The following is a 15,648-nucleotide window of genomic DNA, read 5'->3' as shown; positions in this document are numbered from 1 at the left end:
AGCCTAGACTTGAGCTAGCATTACTGTTTTCATACTTTGGTGGGAAACTCTGCTCTGGAGTGGTTGTTCGTAAACCCTGGGCTACAGATTGGCCATTTCATTCCTAACAGTGGTTTTTGTTCATGTGACACACTTAAAAAAAAACACAAAAATGCTTATTAGCAGCCATGCTTCTCTCAGAAATCACTGTGTGATTGTTTTTTTTTTTTTAAGAATAATAACTATCACATTAAAATGACCTGCTTCAATTGAAAATAATTAATTCCGACAAAATCATAGGCCTAATTTTAGGGTTAAGAAAAACCCTAATGACCAAAAATATCTAAATATAATTCAATTTTTGTCATCAAAATAATAACATTAAGTTATGAATCAATAACTTTAAGTACTACATATTGCATCCCATGCCGTTATTTTTCCAAAAGGCAAACTCATCTCGGAAAAACAATTTCATAATTCTCTATTCCTATTTTTCCTTCACCACTTCTCTTATTTTTCTCTCACCCCGTCATTCCCCTTCCTCTCTTTGAAACCATAAACCCAGAGAGCTGTGTGAATGACTATAATAGCTGCTGTGCTGAGAACACATTATACCAGGTCTCACATCACAAATCATGTCTATTGCATGTGCTCTCATCCTCACATAACAGAAGACGTGACTTTGTTTAAAGGTACTTGCGGCACTATCTTCATCCACCAAACTACTTCAATTACTTTTTGTTAAACTGGTGGACTCTTAATTGAATTTTACATGGTAATGTTAATTTGAACAGCATTTAAGACGAGACATTCCTGTCTTTCATTCGGTCTCTTTTTCAATTTGAACTTCACTGGAGGAATGGGAATAACATTATAGACTGTGACTGAGAGTGCTATTTATGTACAGTATATACATTACTGTACAGAGGAATGCATTATAGTGAAACACAATCTAGTCTTAGTGAGTGTGTGTGTGTGTGTGTGTGTGTGTGTGTGTGTGTGTATTTGCGCTCCATATTCCGGCCTAAGAACTGTGTCAGCAGCAACACACACCTACTGTGCAAAAAGTAGATTTGAAATCAGATGCCAACTGTACTTCATGACTGAAACCATTTTTTTGTCTTTATTATCCCATAACCATTGTTTTTCTATATTATTTACAGCCACTGTATGTAATTCTTATGCTAAGAGTCCCTCAATCAAAATCATAACAAAAGACAAGACTTTTAAGATTTTGTGTAGTAGTGTGGGAGTTGTTGTTTTCACTGTTAAACAACCACCATTTCTGGTTAAAATAAATCTGACGTGACTGAGGCAGGAATAATGTTCATGGATGTATGAAAGTTTTATTTTTGTGACGCTTATTCACATTATGTCAATTCATTCTAATGAAAGAGCCATAAGTAACATTAGCTAATGTTATGTTAACAGGCTAATTTACCATTTGATTTGTTGTTCACCCATACAGCTACTGAAGCTAACATTAGCTAATGTAACGTTAATAGACTAAATTACCATTACATTAGTCACCTACCCATACAGCTACTGAAGCTAACGTTAGCTAATGAAACGTTAATAGACTAACTTACTTAGTCGCCTACCAAAACAGCTGCTGTAGCTAATGTTAGCTTTAGAACGTTAATTTGCAAATTTACCATTTAATTTGTTATCCACTCATACAGCTACTGAAGCTAATGTTAGCTAATGTAACTTACAATTACATTAGTCACCTACCCATACAGCTACTGTAGCTAATGTTATGTTGTGAATTCAATCCTGGGTAAACCTGCTGTTGTTGTCTGGGGTCAAAAATGTAACAGTATAGCGTTACAATGTGCTAGCTAGAGGCTGGCATGAGCCACTTGTCATTGAAGGACAGAATAGGAAGTTGGATCAGTGCTGAAATGTCATATAAATAAATGATGTCTCTGCTGAATAACTGTGCTGCAATGGCAGAAAGAATGCTGTAGACTATTTCTGCTATATGGGTATAACTCTGTGATTTGCAGTTACTCTCTGACCCATCATCTGGTGTTGTTTCCCTTAAAGTTAGAGCAACTAGAAGGTGCATTGGGGATATGACCCCAATTACAGGAGACCAAATTAATAAACCTTGAAGAATTCAACAAAACGTGTAACATAAGTCTGCAGAATTGTTACTTGTTATATCTTAAGGTCAAATTGTTTCTTTGCGGTTAAGTTTTTACAGTCATATTCAATCATTCTATTGAACTGACATTACATTTAGTGGTCTTGTTTTAGCTTTGTATCACAGAAATCAATGTTTATTTTTTTTTCTTTCAAATGAACATGTGTTATCGTATTCATTACCACCTTATTCATCACCATGGGGAGTGTAGCATCCCACAATGTAGAAGGCAGAGAAATACCTTAGGCGAGCTGGCAGCTCATCACAAGGCTATCACATAGACAGAAATAAACACTCACATTTATAGGAAATCAATTTACCTCCCACATCTTTCCTTTCCTCTTGCCCTCGCCCTCTGACCAACCTTTTTCTGATTGCATATGCTCTTAGAAAATAGGAGAATTCAAAAACAGATTTCTCAACAACATGGTTTGCATGAAGGGCTACCCATAACACCTCGCAAACCAAGACCACAATAAAGTGGTAATCCTCATTAAGCTGGGTGCCTCTCAACACTTTTATTGTCAGTGTTTTTTGTGTGGTTTCTGTTACTCTGATAGATTCTCATGAAGTGTTTGAGTCGTGAGTGGTTTCCCATTCTGTTTTATTAGAGCCACTCCAAACTTTGGATGAATTTGAAATTAGGGAGAGGGTTAAACGTGAGAAAAAAAGCATATAATGTCAGTGGAAACACATGAGAGGATTGAAATATTTTCTTTTCCCTTTTATTCCTTTATTGTCTGCTCTGGTCTATTCTGTGCTTTTCTGCTGTGCTGTTTCATGTTTATGCATTACAGTGGAAATGATTTGTGTCACAAGGAGCTCCACATGATACACACCTCACACACACACACAAATATTCTTACCTACACACACAAATCTACACACCGCCTCACCCTCTGCTCTATTTCATTGACGGAGGGCCTGGGAGAATAGGGTGGTAAAATGTACACAACATCCATTTTCTGCCCACGGACTGCATGCACACTCATAAACAAACACACACACAAGTGCACACACAAAGGGTACTCTATACGATTTATGAGCCGGCATAAAAGGAAGAGGGCGGGCTCAAGAAGAAATAAATATGATAAACAAAGACATAACACAACACTCACACAATCATACACACACATTTATGCAAATAGTTCCATGACCACAGACCGAGGAAGCTATTGATTAGTTTTGGAGAAACAAGTAAGCCATAAAAAGCAGTCTTGTATGACTTCACTTTTTAACTACCTCATGGTCATTAAACACCAGTAGGGTCGGCTCTTGTGGTCGTACCATTGTTCTGTGCTTGTGCGTGATACAGTAGATGACTCTAAACCTAAAACATGTTTGCAACTGAAATGCTTTTTCCTCATAATGGCTTAAAGCTCACATCATGAATGGCATTCATTTCGGAACATTTGAGTTTAACATTAACCATCTGAACTCAAGTAGTTACAGGGAATTTTGGCTTTTCACTGCAATATATGTCCTACACCTATATGGAAAAAGCATTATCTTGGCTAGAGAACTTGAATATATTTTATTTGTCATGGCCTGAATCATAAAAAAAAACTCAAGCTAAATTTCTTTCATAATTTATTTTTCAAAATTAGGAAAAAGTCAAATCTAAAGAAATGACAAGTGCTGACAAGTGTTACTAATATTGGGGGGAAAATGGGGGCCACACATGTTATACATAGTGAACTATTTACATGTTTACAACCTCTGCTTAGAGCCTTCTCGTCCTCTCCTCTCTGCTCTGTGTAACAGTTTCACTGATTTTTTGTTACGTGACAGTCTGTGTACATACATGTGTCGAAACCAAACTCAATATGGTCTTCACTCTCGAAATATTGTACATATGCTGGTGCCAAGAGTGAGAACTGACTCAGGTAAGAAAGTTTTTAGTTACGCGGCCCTTTGTCCTGGAATAATTTGCAAAATGACTTAAAAACTGACTGAAAACTGAATTCAATTCGATTTTAAAGGACAAAGAAATTGCTTCCCTTGGTCAATGTAACTGCTCTACATAAGTTGGCTACTGATGCTCACTCAGTGTGATGGCTGTATTTGTATTTTGTGATAAGCTTGTTTAATGTTGTAAGTTGTCTCTTCTTTATGCTGTCCTCTTGACCAGGTCTCTCTTAGATTTTTAATCTCAATGAGGCTTTTACCTGGTTAAATAAAGGTTATATATAGTCAGTTTTGCCCATTTTTGTTGAAGAATAAAATAAAATAATTTGATGAAATTTGACTACTTTAAGCATATATTTTGGTTAATTTCAATCACTCAGAAATGTGAAAATCCAACAATAAATATCAAACACACCTTTCAAACTGGCTAAAGATAATAAATCATGTATAAAGCTTGCATGTTTCAAAATAAAAGCACAAGTTTGAGCCTCAATCCAGCACCAGACTCTCTCTCACCCACAGACTCACACACACAAACCCAGAGAGATCAATCTCCCGCTCTTGCTCTGCCACACCAATAATAATTCTATAAATGTTTAAAATCAGAATCGGAAACTCGGCGTGGCTGTTAATAATGCTGCTATTAATAATTAAGACTTCTGTTCCATTAATAACATGGTGAGATACGCTCTAAAATATATCAATGTCCACAGCAAAGGAATATGCCCTGGTCATTAAAGCCTATAAATATTTACACGCCTGTTTAAAAAAAAATTTCTTGAAGTAACCCTTATCCTTTATGTGTATTCTGGCTTGCTTTTAATCAGTTTGGAATCTCTGTCATTCAAACCATCTAAAGGCGAGACTGAAGCCGGAAAAAAGTGTGACATCTGATCATAGGTCATGTTTATTTACCACTCACACTGATGTGAGATCTGTCAAAGCCTGTACAGATACAATCCATTCGGGGAAAATATACGATGCATAGGTTTAAATACTTGAAAGACGCTTTATTTATTTACACTCTGATGCCCACATTAAGTGTAAATACCATGAAAAGGCATTAACTGCATAAATAATTGAAAAAGACATGCAGTGGTAGAGCAAATCCATTACCAACACCAGTACATTTATCTAAAGGAAAACACAGGGATTTGTTGCATGTGCCTGGTAATTAAATTATATTTTCCTTTCATCCGAAAAACATAAGGAATGCATGCAAAGAGAGAAGCTGAAATGGATACAATAGAAAAGGGTGAGACAAAGAAAGATAGAATGGACAGGTCAAGCATGTTTTTAGTGCTCTCTAACAGATGACTTTGAGCTGAAAGGTTTCATAAATCTGACACAAAATGGACCAAGGACTATGGTGCAGTCTGACACACAATCAGCAACACACACACATGCACTCCCAGAGGCACACATATAGTACAGGGATGGACAAGCACACAGGTGATGTATGGTGTCCTCTTAGATGTGGCACAGGGGGAATATGTTATTCAGACTTTCAGCTCAGTCTGATTTATCACGTGTGTGTATGTTTGAAAGATCTCTTGCATGGATGCAGGGTGTTACAATTCAGTATCACAGGGAGTAAAATTGTACACTACTTTCCAAATATTATGATGTGCATGTGAGAGAGACAGAGTGAGTGTCAGGATTGCATTCTTGGAAAGAACAAAGACAAGAAAAGGATGAAAAAATGCTACCCAGGTGCAGAGCTGTTGACCTTCTGAAAAAAAAAAAAGGAAGTCGTAGCAGAAGTAGGATTTCCTTTCATTAGCACAGACACAAAGTCATGAGAGCCATTTGGAAAAATCAATAGCGCTTGAAAACATAAACTGCAATTGATTTAAAGGCTTAAGAGATGGTACATACTGTATATAAATGGAAAGTAGGGAATTTGTGACTTTGCATCCTGCTGATGCTAATCAATGCAGCACACAATAACTGCTGCTTTAGAAATGTCAGAGTTACAGATGACTGTCTTACCCTTTTCAATGCCACAGTAAATGAACACTGACTCCCCATGAGATGTAATAAGGCAGGAGCCTTAAAGGCGCAATGTACAACATATGGCAAAAATATAAGTTTAAAAGATGACAAAGAAACAGTAGTAACAGTTTTGACGTTAAGTTAAAGATATCCATGTATTTTGTCTTGGACTGTATAAAAAGATTAGACGTAGTCACCGTAAGGTCACCCACTGGTTGGTGGACTTGAGATTTTCAGCCTTTTGCAACCAGTGTACGTGAAGACACTAAGTCAACAGCTAACGCTAGTGCTAGCTTGGTTTGCAAAGTGCATCCGTTTCTCAAAATAAACAGCTCACTCCTTAGTGTTGTTTATTCCAACTGAACACTGAACAAGATCGTTTCAAATGAGTGTCCGGTAAAAGGGCCAAAATTCTAAGATGAAAAAAGTAAACCGTGATAATGACCTGTCAATCAAAACGTAGACCCACCCTAAAGCAAACCCTGCTTTATCATGTATTTTACTCTGAAAAATTAACATCATGCATTTTTTAACTGAGGTAATAAATCAATTAAGAAGTAAAGTCATTTTTCATTGCCTTTCATACAATCTGACTTTTCTTTTTAGCTATCGGTAAAGCTCTTCCTGCTGGCCATTACAAAGAATGCAGGCTTAAGGCATTTCAGTACTGGATTCACTTTTCAATTCCTGCAGGTTGCTGTTGTCTGTGTTTTGACATGAGCATGGTTCCAGTTAGGTAAACCCTGGTCCACCCTGTATGTAATACAACTTGTACCTCACAAGGCGATAGTGAATCACTGTCGGGTTCAGTCAGATACCCCAAGGGCTTGTCAATAACATGGCATGGCTTTCCACTGCTGGAGACAGTTCTTGGCGAGTAAAGAGACAAGGTTTGATGCTGAAGTCATAATGTTTCTTTAAGACTGGCAACATCTTACATTGCCAATTAAATTAACTGTTTTTTTGGGGGGGTTTTTAACAACTAAATGTAAATATAGACCGTACAGATCCAGTAGTAGACCAATTGAGAAAATGTTGGTTTAACTCAGGGGTCGGCAACCTTTACAAACAGAAGAGCCATTGAGCCATTTAGAGCCACTAAATTAGCCTAACAATGTTACTGATAGGTAATAATGAGCATTTAATAATACGATTTTGTCAAAATGCAGAGAGGACCCAAGTGCAAAGGAAAGGCTGGACACCAAAGAAATATCTCTGGAGATTTGGAATCGAAAGCTAGCCTAGCTAGGGAAACTGGAAGGTACATATTTACAAAATGAATACAAATGGCTTTGGGCCAACAACAATGATAAATGAAAAATTTAAATGAAAAGAACTAACTGTTCATTTCATATGATTGTTTGTGTTCATGTGTTCAGGTTTTACACATTGCACCTTTAAAAAAATGTTTCCCACTGATACAAATTGTACAAATTAACTCAGTTATACATAATCCCCAAACTAAATTCAATATAACTTCAATATGGGCTACACTTTGATGTAGTGGTTAGCACTCTTGATTGTCGTCGGTTTGACTCCGGCCTGCGGCTCTTCTGTGTGGAGTTTGCATGTTCTCCCCGTCAGCGTGGGTTCTCACCGGGTTCTCCGGCTTCCTCCCACAGTCCAAAAACATGCGCTTAGGTTGCCCGTAGGAGTGAATGAGAGCATGATTGTCTGTTTCTATGTGTCAGCCCTGTGATAGTCTGGCGACCTGTCCAGTATGTACCCCGCCTCTCATCAAATGTCAGCTCGAGATCTGAGTGCGGATAAGCAGTTAAGAATAATGTATGAATTAATAACTTCAATATAATTATTTATGTTTTTAAAGAACACAAATCAGTATTTGAACTCATAAATAAACAGTCTAAAAATAATACAGTTATTATTATTTTTAGACTGGTATCATCTGTTGGCAATGACAGGACACAAACCACAGTCGATAACTGTGAGGGAACACAACAGAGAAAATGTAGTTTCATATTGACTGATGGTGACAAGAGGGAGTTGTAGTCTTTTTTTCTTCTTTCTACACGTCCACAAATGTGCGCTGGTGTGTGTGTTCTCCCCGGTGTCTAGTTGTGGAGTAGAGGATCGTTATCAGCTGTGTCTTACAAGGATCAACTAGATCACAACAGTGGACACAGGTCAATGCATTATCTCTCTCTGTCCCTGTGTCTGCTATCTCTGTTTCAGTCGGAGGCTGCCTTTCACTGGTGCACACACACACACACATTCTTGTACTTCTATCTTTGTGAGGACCCTCATTGTAATAGTGAATTCCCTTGCAAGGTTATAATAGTTTGGGATTTTTCATTAGTTTTGGTTTTAATTTCGTTGTGAATTTTTGTTTTCAAATTCAGTTAGTTTTAATTAGTTTTTAGAGTGAGTTTGCTAGTTTTAGTTTAGTTTTTATTAGTTCAAGTGTTAATTTTAGTTTTTTGTAATGGGGTATTTGTTGGGTGGGAGATTAAAAGAGGTCACAGTAAATTTTGCCTTTATTTCCTTTGCCTTATCCATCTTCATTATGCATGATTCATTATATATGTCCTTACTCTGTTGGTTAAAAATGTGCTCTGGTCCTCACTATGTAGGAAGTACAAGAACACACACGCACGCACACACACAGACACACACACACACACACACACACACACACACACACACACACGATCAATGTGAACTATTGTCAATCATGTGTCGACATGGATAGGAGCTTTTTAAACATGTTGACATTTCTATGATGCATTTCTATGATCAATTTTCTTTTACTCACACTCATTTAGCGCAGTAAATATTCACTTCTGTCACTCTTTCTCCATCATCTATTTTCAATTTCTCGCATCTCAATTTATCCTTTTCCCTCTCTCTTTCCCATTTTTGCCCTCCACAGTTTATGCAGGTAATCATCTCTGCCGTCATTTCCATGCCTACGTTGATACCATCCATCTCTCCTTCCCTCCCACTCCATCTTAATCTCTTCATCATCTGCTCATCTCCATCTCCTCTGCCCTGCCCTGCCTCTCTCTCCCACCTCCCTCCATATCTCCCTCGTCTCGCCCCTTCATCATCTTCTTCCTCTCTAATCTCCCAAGCTTGTGCTCGGCTCTAATTAGCTGACGTCTCCGCTAATGAAGTCTGACAACAAAAGATCACCGAAGCTGGCAGGTGGGTCAGCGGGAAGAAAAAGAAAGGGGCAAGAATAAAGAGAGGAGAGGAGGGGAAAAAAGTAACACAGTGCACTTGTGTATGTGGAGCGTATGTGCCGTCAGGTTGCTCTGTCTTCCTCTACAGGCTAACAGGAAGTGACACGTGTTTTTAAAATGTAGCTGACAGGATATGACACCGCTCCTTACACGGCGCCGTCAAAGCACGGGGAGTAATTAGCGCTCTATCGACTGCCATGACATCAATCAGACTAGCTGTCTAAATGCAGGCGTGTGCAAGAGAGACTCACAGTGGCAGAGGAGCCTGGCATCCTATCCTCGTGATAATCAGTGTATTTGTGTGTCTGTGTGTGCGATTGAAAATTGTCTGGCATAACATTATTTAGACAAGGCTTGGTGTGTGTGTGACAGACAGAGAGAGAGGAACGCTACAGGTGGTAAACTGGCTGGCATAAAATCATGTAGGCAGGCTGTCTGGCTCAACATTCCCCTTTGACTTTAACAGCCGTGTGTGTGTGATGGGAGGCCAATTTGCCTAATGCCTCTGCCAACCACAATGGCTGTGGATGTTGCATCTCTCTGGAGCTGAATTCATACCTGACACAAGGGGTTAACAGCTGTCCCATGGGAGGTAGGTTGCTTTTCATTCATAGTTTTTCAGGATTAATACTATTTACTTGAGGTGGGGGAAAAAAATCGATACAGCATAGTATTGAAATATTTTGCATGGCAATATTATATTGATTCATGGCTGCCAAGTATTGATATTTAGCGCTCTGGTGATTGATACGTCAGCCGTAGCGGGCTAACTTTTAGGAATATCTTGGAAATATATGAAACTAGAAGATCCAAGGAATCTATAGGCACCATGTGCGTCAGGATATCGTTTCTGGGGAGTTGTCTACATAACGCAAAGTTTGACTATTTGTATGTTTCATTCAAAAAAATTCAGAGCAGTGAAGCTTAAAGTTTTTGAAAGTTTGATAAAATGCTGCACTTGTTGTCGTCCATACATGTTTGATATCAGTTCAGTTCAGTTCAGTTTGATTGAATACTTTGTTGGTCAGTCTGTGGGTTTGACTCTCATTGTGGAGAAATAAAGAGACTGAAGTGAGATGAATAGACTGAGAATTTTATCTTGTTTTCAATTCTTGATTGAATTCAATTTTGTGGACACAAAATGCAGTTAAACAGATAAAACGCAATATATAGTATCGCAATACTCATCATATCGCAAAATGCTTAAAAACACAATAATATCGTATCGTGACTCAAGTATCAGGATAAAATCGTATCGTGGGCCCTCTGGGGATTCACACCTCTACTACTTACTATTTACCTTATGATAGAGATATATCAATATTTGTGTTTTTTACTTGTATCGGCATCGGCCGATACGTATGTGCGTTGGCCAATCAATTAGCCCATTTCACTGAGCCAACACCAGGCAAGGCTCGGTGCAACATCTGCCATTCTCTGGTGAGCTGCTGCTGATACCGGAAAAAAGAAAAACACATCAAATATGTGGATCATCTGAGGCGCCACCACCTCAAGGTCTATAACAAAATACACATTATTTGCTATCCAAATGTTAATATGTTTTGTTACTAAATGTTTCTTTTTTTGTTGAAATTGAGACTTGTGTAACATTTGTTATCATTGTGTCATTTTTATCATGTAAATGGAGGGAGAAAAGGCAATATGGACTTCAAGAATCGGCCCAAAAAGATCGACAGCACAGATCGGGGATCGGTTAAGACTGATGTCAAAATAATCGGCATCGGCATTAAAAAAACGGTCGAACACTACTTTATGATAAGCAAACAACATCAGGTTTATCTTGTCTGATGGCTGAAAAAGAGATTACTGCCCTGCAATGGCTTTTTTACATTCTTTCATGCAATTACATGATCGCAGCATCTGCAACATCTGCCGAGGAGATGGCCTTCCTAGATGTATGCTGCTGAAAAGGACCATTACTGAAGCTTTCTGCAACCTGATTGATGCTGTCTACACTCTAAACAATCTCTGCTGGCATCAGAAACTCGCTCAACAAAACACAAGTCGCCCTTTTAACAGTCTCTCTCCCCATTATCTTCAGTACAAGCTGTTTTCTTGTCACTGGCTTTAAAATAACCAAGATAAATGTTCCTAAACCATTACTAAACACTATTATTTGGGCATATTTAGGTACACAAAGTACTTGGTTAGGGTTAAAGAAATATTATGTATATAAGTATTAAAAATAGTCTCTCTTTTGGGCAGGACAAACAAACACATCAGGCTATATTAGGGTTATTAACATATGTTCTAAACATAAAAAGTTATGGTGAAAAGTGAATTTTTAAGTTCCGAAAGAACAGAAAATGAGCAGCTGTATCTACTAACAAACAGACAGAGGTCAGACTTTGGCACACAAGTTTTCTTCACAACCATATTCATACATTAGTTTATACTTCACTCTAGCTTGATTAAGAATCTCTCCAATTAATCCAGAAGCTTTGGAAAGTCAGTCCAGCTAACCTTTACTTTATATGACCTCATCTCTCCCAGGCCTATCCTTGGTCGTTATACATATATTAGCTGGATATGTGGACTCAACCAGGGTAGTCTTATTAAATTTACTTAAGAAAAAACAGTATTTACATGAACCAGAATTAATTTACTCTGACCTCATTCTTTACACTAAGTGTTGAAAAAGTGGTATTGTGGTGCCATCCCTAGTTCTAACTGGACATAAAGCAACAACCAGTGTGCAGAAGTAGAGGTCTAGGCCAAGATATCTGCTGGGTACACCAGAAACTCTATAGGCTAGATCGAGAAATAGATTGGCCTACTTTATTTCATAGGCTATTTTTATTGAAGATATTTTTTTTATTTAAATGTGCACTTTATGGAGCTTTGATTTAAAAAAAAAAAAAAAAGCTACTCTTGTTGTTATACAGTATTTATGTTGACTTAATTAAACTGTTTCAATAAAACCACTTGTGACATGTCATATTTGGCTTTGACTTGACTTTGAACATTTGCTCTCACTTTGCGATAAAAATATCAGGATATATATTATATATCAATATTCAGCCTAAATATATCGGTATATGACTTTTGGTCCATATCGCCCAGCCCTAGATATCGGAAAATTTTAAAACATAACCTAGATTTTTTTTTGTTGCCCATATCGCCCACCCCTACATAGCTGATGGGTTCCAATATGAAATATAAACTCCCATGGAATGAATGCCATACATACATTTTGTCTTGGCTCTCTGTTAGAATAAGTATCACCCAAAAAACATCCAGCAACCCATGTCTGTAAGGCTCCATTATTTGAAAGAGCACAGAAAGTAACACACTGTGTATGGATAATAAAGATCTCTGCCAAATAGAACACACACAAAAAAGCACATAAACAGTGTATATGTTGCCTAGCTACAGGTTACTGCTACTGCTGTTTCAATCTAATTCACTTTTTCATAATCCCTACTGTATGAAAGAGTAATAAAGGAACAACAAACATCTCTATAGCTGGAAAACCACATCAGAGATCCGTCCCTGAGCGTATACCTTTTGTGCCCTGAAACTTTTAGTGTGTTCATCTGTTTGTGTGTCCTTTTAAGAGCCTGAGTCCATGTGCCCATGTGTCCTTTTACCGCGTACGTGCTCCATCGCGGGCGGATGTCCTTTGCATGGAATTTATTTTTCATTGAGAAGTACTTGTACAAATACGAGAGGCGGAAATCATAAATGAGAGGAAGAGAATGCAACAGGGGGAAGAGGGACCTAGAAAAGGGTGTATAGAAGGGAAAGAGAGCAAGGGGGAGGAAGGGATGGAGCGGACGAGTGCCTCTTGAGAGCTTTCTCTTATTAGCTGGGCTGAATCATGCGCTTTTGAGTCCGGAAAACACACACTCTGGGCCCCCCCTCAACCTCTTCTCATTCCTCTCTTTTAGTCCTCTACACATTCTCTACTCCCAGCATCTCAGTTCACTTTCCCTTACTCCTTTCTACTTTCCCATCTCCCTTTCTCAGTCTAATTTATCCTTTTAGTCCTGGACATTCACTGACCCCCAGCCTCCATATTCTCCTCACTCCGTCCACCTCATTCCCCGTTTCATCTGTTGAATTATCCTAAAACATCCACTTAGCCTCTTCTCCCCTCCAAATCCCTTGCTACCTCTTCTTTTTCCTTCTCTAGTTGATCCTCTTTTCTCATTCCTGCAACTATTTGGGTCCACTCATGTCTCCTTTCAGCCCACAAAATTTGGACCCTCTATCCTCCTCTTCTCCTTCATTTTTTGCAGCTCTAAACATGCACTTGTACTCCAAATCTCTCCCATTCGCCGCTCTTCTTTTTTATTGTTTTCCCAAACCTTTATCCTCCACTTTCTCTACTCTGCATCACTCTCTTCCTGCTTTGTGAATTAAATCCCACTTCCTTCTGCTTATTTGTTCCTTCCTTCTTCCATACCTCTCTTGTTTCACCCATTCCCCCGTTTTCTTCCTTCAGCTCCCCTTCTTCTTTTATTCCTAATCCCACTTAACCTTTCATTTTACCTCCCTTTAGTTCCAAAACACTCCAATAGTCTCGCTCATATCCGGTATGGTCCTTGAATCAGCTTGAATCTTTTTAAATGAGCTGAAAAGTCCACATTTCTTTCCACAGAGTTCCCGTAATAATGCAGCTTCATTTTGCATGTATATGAAGTAAAACTAGAAAGTAAAGATGAGGAAAAGACTGTCTTCATTGTTAGAAAAAAACAGCAGCTTGTAGGAGATGGGATGGGCTGTTTTAACCTGCTTTAACAAAAAAAGCGTGTTTTTAATTGTGGGTCTCTTTACATCCCCCCACCTCCTACTTTTTGCACTACACTTTACTGTGAACTTGTTTTTTATATTTATATTTTTACATTGTTTTATGTGTATTGTCTATGTAGAAAACACTTTCTGCTGTTACACTTCTATGCAATATAAATATTCTATTTTTACAGTTTTATATTTATAATTACAGTTTTATATTTATATTTATACTTTATTTATCTGACATCCCGAGTACAATCACTGTGAGCCAATGCAAGGAATTTTGTTCAATGTGCATATTTTTATGTATAACTGAAAGACAATAAAGTCAGTCTAAAACTCTCTAAGACTAAGATTTTCTTACGTCAGACTGGCGAGGAGCTACATGTCACAAAAAGACAGTATAAGACATACATTAGATGTTGTAGAATGAACTGAAAAGTGATCTAAAACTAAATCAGGCCTGGAAGTTGCTGCTGCTGCTGTCAAAGCTATTTTCCAGAGCATTTAGCGTTAATGTGACCTCAGTTCATTCAGTAATGAGCTTTTCTTGTGACTTTGCTTTAATGCCTATTCGTGCCAAAATCACGTAACTACAGAAAGCTAGTGAAGATATATCCCCTATTACACACACACACACACACACACGACCCCCGCCCCACCAAAACTAATTACCTACAAGAAGAGAGTGATGTGGAAAACAGTACTCGCATAGCCCAACCTGGCACCCACTAAAAGCTCCCTCGCAGTGTGTGTGTGTGTGTGTGTGTGTGGCACTCAATGAGCTGAGAGAATATCTGATTAATTAACATGGAGGAAAGAAAGCCTCTCCAGTGACCAGCCAAGCAATGCTAAAAGCTCATCTTTCTCTCCTGTACGAGCTCCCTCTGTGTCCCTTTCGCTCTCTATTTCACCATTCTGACGCTTAACACACATACTGGGACACGTTGTTGCCGTTTATGTACTCTGTGAAGTAAGATGAGCGCAATCTATACATGCAAGCTTAAATATGTTAGGTAAGGTACAGCGTGTAGTCAAAAAAAAGCCCATTGTGACACACTTTACTAGCATCGTTGCAGAAAATGTGGTGGATTGCTGCACAGAAGGCAAGACTACTATTGTCTGATATAAAGAGGACGGCTGCTTCCAGCACAAACAAAACTAAAGTTTTCAGAGTTTCTCGCAATGGCAGATGGTGGGACGAGTGAAAGCCAATGGCAAAAACACTTCCAACATGTTTATCCTCTTTAGTTAAGCAAACCCCAAAACAAACACAAATAGAGCAACACTAAGGAGGGAGAGGAGGGGGTGGAGCAGGGACTTTGTGTAATCAGTCCAGCAGATATTTAGTCAGCTTAATTTGGTATTACCACTGGATTGAAGGGCTATTGTCATATTGGGGCAGGGTGTTTTTTCTTCATGGCATGTGTCTATGCTAGGGGTGTAAATCACAAAGTTTAATCACAATACAATATCATATCGATTCTTTAGAAAACAATGTTTGCTGGTATCACAAAGGTGCCATCATATGATTTCACTTTAAATACATTCAGGAGCCTGCAGTTGATATGATGTGCCCATTTACAGTTACATGTATTAATGTATAACAACTACAATATGATTTGACAATTTTATTACTGAGCTCATTTAAATAAA

General features: G+C 38.3%; 1 protein-coding gene across 4 annotated transcripts in view; it reads right to left on the bottom strand.

The window, feature by feature from the left end:
- The window catches only part of pard3bb (par-3 family cell polarity regulator beta b), a 277,646-nt gene that overhangs the window by 77,018 nt on the left and 184,980 nt on the right, over positions 1 to 15,648 (bottom strand). The gene's annotated exons all lie outside the window — the stretch shown is intronic.

The sequence above is a fragment of the Centropristis striata genome, chromosome 10, assembly GCF_030273125.1.
Source record: "Centropristis striata isolate RG_2023a ecotype Rhode Island chromosome 10, C.striata_1.0, whole genome shotgun sequence".
In the NCBI taxonomy this organism is placed as follows: Eukaryota; Metazoa; Chordata; class Actinopteri; order Perciformes; family Serranidae; genus Centropristis; species Centropristis striata.
Note: the sequence above shows the minus strand (reverse complement) of the source record. Positions and strands in the feature narration are given on the sequence as shown.